This window comes from Tupaia chinensis, unplaced genomic scaffold (genome assembly GCF_000334495.1).
Source record: "Tupaia chinensis unplaced genomic scaffold, TupChi_1.0 Scaffold000252_1, whole genome shotgun sequence".
Classification (NCBI taxonomy): domain Eukaryota; kingdom Metazoa; phylum Chordata; class Mammalia; order Scandentia; family Tupaiidae; genus Tupaia; species Tupaia belangeri.
The window spans coordinates 3,053,076-3,061,479 of record NW_006159732.1 but is presented as its reverse complement, the minus strand read 5'-3'; the positions used below and the strand labels follow the sequence as shown (position 1 = coordinate 3,061,479).

At 45.1% G+C, this 8,404-nt stretch overlaps 1 protein-coding gene across 3 annotated transcripts in view; it reads left to right on the top strand.

Annotated features, from left to right (window-relative positions):
* Window positions 1-272: 272 nt before the first annotated feature.
* PLA2G7 (phospholipase A2 group VII) overlaps window positions 273-8,404 on the top strand; it is a 49,515-nt gene continuing 41,383 nt past the window's right edge. Inside the window, exon 1 of one of the 3 annotated variants that reach the window (XM_006149084.3) lies at window positions 273-404. The gene's annotated coding sequence lies outside the window, so the exon portion shown is untranslated. Of the gene's footprint in view, window positions 405-4,894; window positions 5,004-8,404 lie in introns of those variants that run through there. The other 2 variants (XM_014588018.2, XM_027772094.1) reach the window with 2 other exon arrangements.

Here is an 8,404-nt window from a genome sequence, read left to right as displayed (position 1 = left end):
AGCACCGCCCCAAAGCTGGATGCGTCCGGGGGTGGGTTAAGCGAATCTATGGATCCAGGTTTGCTGGACTTGGGCTCTGGGAAGGGCCTTGCGTGCTCAGAGGTACTCAGGCGTCCGGAATCACGCTGCTCGTGGGAGGCGGGTGGCCACACGCTCCTCCCCTGTCCCTCCTCCCGCGGCGCGGGGGGAGGAGAGGGTCCTGGAGATAAGGCGGAGCGGGGCTGACCCCGCGCACCGCAGGCGCGCAGCCCACCCGCACTCCGCTCGCCTGAGCTGCCCGGCTGCGCGTGGCCGCGTTGACTCTGCCAACTCCAGCCCTGCGCTGCCGGACGACAAGCTGTCGGAGCGCCACGGAACGCGCCCAGCGACCAAGATTTCCCGGAGCAGCTCAGCTCCGCGCCAGGGTGAGGAGGGGCCCTGGGGACGAGGAGGAGTGCGAGCGGCCCCTCTGAGGCCGGGTCCCAGGAGCCGCAAAGGGTGGGGTGAGCTAGCTGGCACAGAACCGGCCCCTTGGCTGATCAGGGCTTCACTGCGGCAGTTCAGCGGAGCGTGCTGGGATTCCTGCCTATTAATAGTTCTCCGAAACATTTTCCCTAGGAAGGAACCGAAAGAATTCAAAGGCTGGGGAAAAATCAGGCCAGGGGAACGGGAAGGAACGGGAAGCAGTTTACCTTACTACCGTGTAGGTTCATTACCGGGACAACACACACACACACACACACACACACACACACACACTCGCACACAACCTAGGTATAAGCCGGTGCCCTCCCTGTGGGGGGCAGTGCTGCAGTTCTGAGTAGCCACAGTAGAAACGGAATGGTAAACAAAGCAATACCTCCTCTGCCTGGAGCGTCCCCCTGCTGGCCAGATCAGGCCTATGGCTAATCTAATGGTAGTCAAGGGGGAGACATGGTTTTTTTACAAAGTCAGGGACCACTAGTTGACATAATAGCTATGTCGCTGGACTCTCATGTAGTCAATGGCGGTTCGAGTCCCGGACCCGGTGGCTTAAACTCACGCTGGACGCGTGTGCATGTGTGCCCAAGATCCCCAGAGGAGAATGGTGGAAAAGGGATTGCGGCGTGGCCATCTCTCCTAGGGGGTGATTTCTCACTTTCTCTCTGTCTTTCTCTGTCTTTCTGGCTAGTGCACTCCTCCTACAGCAAAAACCTCCCCCCTTCCGAAAAAAAAAGTCAATAGGAGCAGAAAAGAGCATTGTCTTACTCATCATCTCCCTGAGTTTCTAATAGGAGGTTTTATAATTTCCAATGGCAAGTGGGTTTCATTCGGTCCTATGGTTCTGGGACCACTCCCCAGGCGGTGGAGGAGGGAGTGGTGTGTGTGTGTGGTCCACAAATGGGAGTGTGTCACTTGTAAAGGGGCACTGGGATTCAAGTTTCAGAGGGATGTGTGAGCACATCAGTCTTGCACAAATTGACTCATGAGAATTCCGAGCTGGGAGACTGGTATGTGACCAAGAGTGGAAAAGCTCAAGTGTTGGCAATCCCCCAAAGGCTCAGGACAAAATCTTGGGCTTACCTTGAACTCAGGTAGCATTAAGGATGGGCCCGATCCAGGAGGAGGAGGAGAGGGCCTTCTGGTCATGAAGTATCACGTAGCACCTAGGCAGCTTTCCCTAGAGAGGGAAAGGTGGTGGGAGAGCCCACAGGCCTGGCATTTGCCAGCATGCCCACTTCAGGTCCTCACACTTGGGCATCCAGGGTGTTTCCCTCCCGCAGACAGGTGTGCACAAGAAGCTCCTGGCCGTGTGGTGACACTCTTCACTGAACAGGACCTGTCACCCTCTAGGCTGGTATCACAGTCTGTGACCACAAGCTGTCATTGCCAGTAGAGCCACCAAGAGGTGGCTGTCATGTGAGGTGTCAGGGGATTAGGAGGGATGTTGTTCTGGTTCAGCCACCTATTTTACAATTGAGAAATCCCTTCTGAGGTACAAAGGGCTTGCCCTGCACCTCCGCACTTTTTCCCTCAAACAGAACCCTGGGCAGCTGGTTTCCCCTTTCTCCATTGCGTCTCTGTGTCCTTTGTTACATTTGCAGACAAATCCAAGGTACCACCTTCTTTGAGGCTCTGTCAGCTAAAGCTTTAAGAAAAGTACTGGGCTGGCCCTATAGGCTAGTGATTAAGGGGACCAGATTTCACGTGGTTCACAGTGGTTCAAATCCTGGCCTCAGCAGCTTAAAATACATGAAGGACATGTGCATGCATGCCCCCAATCCCAACAGAAAGGAGAAATGGAGGAGAAGGGATTGAGATGTGACCACTCTCCATTAAGAGATGCTTTCTCCCCCGTGTCTCTCTATGGTGAGTTCATGTGCACTCTGGCAATGAACGAAAGAAAGAGAGAGAGAGAGAGAGAGAGAGAGAGAAAAGGAAAAGAACTGACTAGGGACCTGAGCAGCTGAAGTGGGAGCCCTGGCAGGGTCAGATGGAGTTTAGGAAATCCCATAAACTATGCTCCCTTCCTTGACACCCCAGAAGATTGCAGTGTTCTGGAAAGGAAGATGATGAGCAGGATATTTGTTTATTTAGTACTCTGATTCACCTTAAGCTGATTTTTTTTTCAAGACCCATCATAATGAGTCCAACTGACCCCATGAGATATTGAGAAATTCAGATAAAAGTAAAGCATTAAAGAGAAGGTATCGAATGAACAGAAACTGAAAAGAAATACTTGGTTCTAAAATTTTAGAATTCTGGAGAAATGTGGCTGGAGGGCCTGAGGAGTGGGTTCTTTCTGTTCTTCTCTTTGCATCCAGGCACCTGTTATATGTCTACAGTGTCACTTTGCTTAATTTTACAGAAATGACTCATAACACAATGATAGAAACAGACTCATATATATATAGACCTATAGTTTTTGTTTTTAAATAAACTCAGCAGTCGGGAAAGAAAAAGAAGAGATAGTTGTTGAATTGAGCAGAATGGTTAATTTCTAGTAGAAGCTATATTCATTCATTCGTTTCAAAAAAATAATTATTGAGCAGCTACTATGTGCTAGGCTTATGAGTACAGAGCAGAGTATGCCTTCTGCTTTCATGGAGTTCACCTTTTAGAATTGAGGGATGAGCAAGGTAAATTCACATAGTGATAAATATTTTAAAGACAATCACACAGAGTGTGATAGTGTGATAGTCAGTGTTGTGTGTATGTGTGTGTGTGTGTGTGTGTGTGTGTGTGTGTGTAAAGTAGGAATGTCTCAGCTTCTTGGGTTGGACTTTAAGGACAGATGTTTAAGAGATGGACTTGAGATGAGACCCCAGGAAGATGGGCAGCTGGTTCTGGCAGAGGGAATCAAAACACAAAGTCCTGAAAACAGATGTGAAGTATTCCAGGCACAGTTGGAAGGCCAGTGTCACTAGAATTAAGGAAGAGAGGAGATTTGGGGGAGTGAGGGTAAGGGCCAGGGTCCAAGTCTTGCAGACTCTTAGATCTAGATAGTTTGAGTTTTAGTTTTAGTTTAAGTGAGAAATCTAGAGAGTTTTAAGCGAAGTGTGACATCAATATCTTTTTTTTTTTTTTTAGCATGTTACAGGGCGTATGTGCTCACCAGAGAGCAGAGAGATAGAGAAGGAGAGAGAGAGAGGAAGGGAAAGTGAGAAACCATCCTTTAGAGAGGGTATCCATGCTGCAATCCCTTCTCCTCCATTTTCTTCGTAGGATTTTGGGCATGCATGCACATGCGCCTGGCATGTTTTTCAAGCCAGCAGGTCTAGGACTTGACTTGTACAGTTGGCCATGTGGGATCCAGCCACTTTAACCTCTGTGCCATCTGCTCACTCTAAATTTACATTTTGAAGAGGTTATTCTGGGTACGATATGAAGAATGAATTGTAGAGGAAGAGGAGGGAACACAAGGGTAACAGCTCCAAGTTTATTTATTTCAGTTGTGGGGTGGAAATTTAATGTTTCTCTGTCTCAAATTTTATCCACAAAATGGAGATGGCATTGCTTCATTTGGCTCACTTACCTTGTGAAAACAAAGAAGCCAATGAATATACTCTTGAGGGTGATATAAGGTGATATTACTATTATTATTTGCTAATAGCATGCTATTTTGAGTTCTCTGTGCTTCATTTTAAAATGTCTTCCAACATTATATGAGAAGTATAATTTACTATGCCTAAAAATACTTTGCTCTGTTCAGGGTATTGGAAACCTTTAACTCCAGGTTGGCACTAAAACGCCGAATTTAGTATCTCATATAAAAACTAGTACTAAAATAATGGCTGGCTTGATTTTGAAAGTTGAATGTGTCCAAGCCAAATCCACGCATAGACTATTGGAAGCTGAGGATTGGAAACAAATGTTTTTAAAATGTTTTTTTTTTTATAGATTTTTTTTTTTCGAGGACAAAATTGACTTTACCCTGGATACAGCTGTGCAGACATCCATGCATACAAAGATCTGTTGATGATTGAAAAATCTCTGTGCGAGAGCAGAATTTCCTGCTTGAGGAGGCTGTGGACCAGAGCTGAATAGGATTGTTTCCCTTGGTGAAGCATTCTCTCTAAGAGGAATGACTTGAACTTCCCCTCAGTAATCACTGGCATAGTTTCAGAGTCAGAAAAAAGAGTTTTGAAGTTGTTTACCAACTAGAGTAGGGATGACCTCAGCAACAAGACAACCAACCGCCACGATGAGGCAACCCTATTTCTTGTTCCTGCCTCACTTTCACGTACAGTTTACTAGAAAGACATGCTTACGTTTAGAAGAAAACACGTTCCTCATTTACAGAGGGTGTGGTGGACATTTCAGCTCTTCATGGCTTAACAGTTTCTGGGTCATGTTCACTTGCCAAATCCCATGAACTATTTACCAGTCTGTGTGTCAATTTCAGCTTGAGGTGAACAGTTTGGTGATTCAAGTTGCAGACAAAGCGGACAGTAACTCTGGGATCTGTACCATTTCTCTTTTGCCGTATTCATCATTGTAGTTCCATAAAGGTGAGGGGTGACTGGAACATCTATAAAGGAGAGGTACGCTTTTTCCTTTGAGGTCGCATATCTATTCTGTTTGATTTATATAATTCTATACCTCAAAATTAGTGAAGGAACCAGAAGTTGGCATAGTGGCTATGTCACTGGACTCCCACGTAGTCGACCATGGTTCGAGTGCTGGATTTGATGGCTTAAACTCACACTAGGCGTGTGTGTGTGCCCAAGATCCCGAGAGGAGAATGGAGGAGAAGGGATTGCGGACTGACCATCTCCCTGCCGGGTGATTTCTCGCTTTCTATCTCTCTGTCTCTCTCTGTCTTTCTGGTGAGTGCACGCACCCTATAGCAAAAACCTCTCAAAAAAAATCTTTTTTTTTTTTTTTTCAGTTTTTCTTAGGAACAACAGAAGATCTGATAACATAGGCCTTCATTCCTGCATGGAAGAGGCCAACTGGAGTGGAGTGGTGGTTGCCCCCTTGAGGATGGTCCAGTTTGACAGTCTCCACCAGTCCCTATTCTATCACATTGTTTGACTCATGTGAGCTACTTGGGTGGCCCTTGTGGACTTGATTTTTTAATTCAGAATTAGGACTATCTAGTCCAGCTAGTATACTTCCATTTTCACCCTCATCCAATGCAGAAATCCCTATTCCAGTACCCATGGGTAGTCCCATAGGGACTTTAACTGCTCCTCTGATAAGAGGATAATGCTTATTGGCGAAAAGCTCCTGTTGGTTGAGTTCTACAATCTGGGTCCACATAGGACATATCTAGGACTTTTTGCACAAAACTGTTAGCAGTCATTTGCTGTGGCTTTTTCCAGATAAACATCCCTTATGCTCCAACAATTCCTTGTATGACTTGCTACATTGTTAACCACCTAATTCTGGTTATAAATGGATTATCTCTTTGTATGAACTGTCATTTGTTGAAAAAATCCTTCAAGTTCCAGTAGTTCGATAAAATGTGGCTGCACTGGTGTGGAATGCAGTGGAATGGTGGCCTCTCTTCTCTCTAAGAAGTACTTCTGTTATTCAGCACAAGATGTCTTTAGATTTTTCTTGGCCAGTCCATTATTCTTTGACTTACTTTCAGGACTTATTTTTCAGTTAGATGGTTCCTGAGAATTTACAGCAGAACTGTTCTATGTATAGCTTGAGAACCGTTTGGCTTTCAATTGAGAGGTGATTATCACTCCTGTCTTCCATAGGGACTTGTAGCCATGTCAGGAAATGTTTGGTTGCTACAACCCGGTTGAGCTGCAGGCATCTATCGGGTAGAGGCACAAACAGTGCTAAACATCCTGACAAAACATAGGACAGCCTCCCACAACCGAGAATCATCAGCCCAGAATGTCAGTAGTGCCGAGATCAAGAATCCTGGATTCTGAGCCAGGGTCTAGATTGAGAGCTCAAATCAGCTATTTCCTAGCTCTCTGATCTTGGGCATGTTATTTTACATCTTTGTGTTTTCTTATTTATATATCGAAGAACTCCAAAAACCAAATGAGTTCATTTATTAAAAAAAGAAAGAAAGAAAGAAAGAAAGAAAGCAAGAAAGAAAGAAAGAAAGAAAAGAAAAAAGCTTAGAATGGTGCCTGACACAGAGCTGTTGTTATTGCTGACTGCCATATATACACCACTGCAGTTTTTTATTTTTAGAGAGAGATTTTTGCTATAGGGTGCGTGCACTTGCCGGAGAGACAGAGACAGAGAGACAGAAAGTGAGAAATGACCCCCTGGGGGGATGGCCATGTCGCACTCCCTTCTCCTCCATCCTCCTCTCAGGATCTTGGGCACACACATGCCTGGCATGAGTTTCAAGCTTCTAGGTCCAGCACTCGAGCTGTGGTCAACTACGTGGGAGTCCAGTGATGTAACCATTATGCCATCTGCTGGTCCCAACACCGTTGTATTTTTCTACCTCACTTTATTCATTTGTACATAAGGCATCAGACTAGAGGGTCACTGAACTTTGAGGGAGAGTACTTTAGTATTTTAGGGAGCTGTTAAGAGATCTCAGAAGGACCTTCCTTCTATGGCCGTCTTTATCCTTTTTTGGATTCTTTTAGTAATTTATTCTGTCCTGGAGCATTACAAAGAGGCTTCCAGAAGTTCACAGAGAAGCAAAATTAAAGGGAAAGTTTATTTTTGTGCCAAAAAGTTGTAAATCCATGTGTAGTTTTTTATAATACACATTTCCATGAACTTTTTGTAGTCCTTTATCTTGGAGAACATGGAGATTGAGTTCTTCTAGTTGAAGAGAATCAGCCTATTGCTTGTTCCTTCCCACTTTCCTGCGTCCCCCAGCCTCCCCTTCACCCCAGGCACTGTGACTTGTGCCTACATGACAGGCTGTTGTGGCTGGGCCAATGTCGGCAGACATTCTGTAATAATAATGAAATTCCTCTAAGGGATTATAACCTAAAATGTCCCATGACAGGTTCCAAACATCCCTTTGATGGCTGAGGAGAGAAAAACAGAAAATGGGTAAGAACTTAACCACAGTCACCCACCAGTAAGTAGCAGATTCAGGATTCAAACCTTTGCGGCCAGAAGCTAGAGCTAGATTTCTGAACCACTGCTACTCTGCCACAGGGTGGTCTTCTCAAAGAATATGCTCATGACCTTAATTAAAACATCCTATAGCGATGTATGCCTTCAGTTCTCAAAAGAGCTAATTACTTTTATACTTATAAATATTATTACATACATGGCAGGTGCGTGCAGGTGTGTAGACCTCTATTCATTTGTTAAAGGTAGAGGTTGGTTGTGGCTTTAGATTTTTATGATGCATGGATCTTTGGTCCTTTAAGAAGAAGCTACATTATACTTAAAAAAAATATTTTTCAGAAGCTTTAAGCTCACTGGAAGATAGCCGAAAGTACCGTAGTTGAAATACTGATGTTGGGACCAGCAGTTGGTGTAATGGCTATGTCGCTGGACTTCCATGTAGTTGACTGTGGTTTGAGTCCCAGACCTGGTGGCTTAAACTCAAAATCCAGAGAGGAGAATGGAGGAAAAGGGATTGCGGTGTGGCCATCCCCCCTGGGGGATGATTTCCTGTTTTCTGTCTCTCTATCTCTCTTTGTCTTTCTGGCAAGCACATGTGCCCTATAGCAAAAACCTCTCCAAAAAAAAAAGAGAAAAAAAAAATACTGATGTTAGAGTTGCTATCTGGGCAGACAGCTTAAAGGACTGAATCAGCGAGGAAGATCAGGAAAAGATCCACCAGAGTAGCAGCAAGCTTCCCAGTGATATGAAATACTTAAAATCCAAGCATTGCTTCCCTCTGACCTGTTTCAGAATGATTTTAGATAACTTGTACACTTTTTTTTGGGGGGGGGGAGAGGTTTTCTCTATAGGGCGTGTGCGCTCACCAGACAGACAGAGAGAGACAGAGAGACAGAAAGCGAGAAATCACCCCCCAGGGAGGATGGTC